A 1,136-nucleotide genomic window follows, 5' to 3' on the forward strand; every position below is an offset into this window, starting at 1 on the left:
AGATGCCTCACATGACCTTTTTGTGAGGAATAGACTATTATAAACCGTAGGAATATCGGATTTTACATTTTTATAGAAATCATTAAAGCCTCGAATAAAACAAATAAACTCAAAAATCGAAACTTAATTTTCTTTAAACCCAGGTTACATTTTTGTCGCCTACTTTCAAAATCCGCCAGATCCATGTAAGTCGATTTTACAGAAAATGCAAAATTCTCCGAGCAACATTTATGTTTAAAAGATATGTCTATCTTTAGATAAAATATTATGAAATAGAGAATTTTCCCATTTTATTAGCATTTTTTTTCAGTATTTAAAAAAAAAACACGAGACACAAACCGATAATGACGTCATCTTAATTTTTGACCTTTCCCCGCTCTCTGATTGGCCAATATGGGTCAGAAGGCAAGTTCCATGAATATGGCGGAATTTGAAATACAACGTTATTTTTAAGTATTTCTTAGCAGGGTTTTCAAGTATGTAAATATTTTTAACAATAAAACCCACAATTGGCATTCCGATAGAGTATTTATTTTTAAATCTTATAAAATTGGATCTGGCTGATTTTTAAAGTAGGCGACACATTTGACGTAATTGAATTTTTGTTTAAAACACCGTTTTTCTATTGAAAAAAATAGTTTTTCTTAGAAATAAATATGTGTATGATTTTGAAAGGAAAAGGCTTGGCTTGATCAAGTTTAAATTGGTCAGGCAAGGAGTCGGTAACATTGGCGGGTGTTGTATGAGCTGGAATGTGGATGAGGTGAATATAGTTTGCTAGACAATCTCTCTGCCTATCCCTGAAGGGAATTGGCGAGATGGTTAGTTAGTTGGTTAGTTAGTTTGTTCGGCGGGTTTGTACGAGAAGATGCATGCATATGGAAGAGGCGAAGATTGTTTGCAAAGACAGTGGAGTGGCGTACTATCTTCTCTCCCTACCCCTATGACGAAACGGCTTGATAGTTAGTTTGTTCGGAAAACTTGGCATTATCGAATATTTCAAATACCGTAGAACGGGGCTACTTGAACTTTGATGTGTTACTTGAGCCCAGTACAAAAAAAATGTAGATCGTGGTATCGATCGAAGTGTGATAATAAGTGTCACCTGTCAGGGAAACAATGAATCATGTCGATAC

The sequence above is a fragment of the Brachycentrus maculatus genome, unplaced genomic scaffold (genome assembly GCF_059751285.1).
Source record: "Brachycentrus maculatus isolate JH-2025_06_01 unplaced genomic scaffold, ASM5975128v1 h1tg000499l, whole genome shotgun sequence".
Lineage (NCBI taxonomy): Eukaryota > Metazoa > Arthropoda > Insecta > Trichoptera > Brachycentridae > Brachycentrus > Brachycentrus maculatus.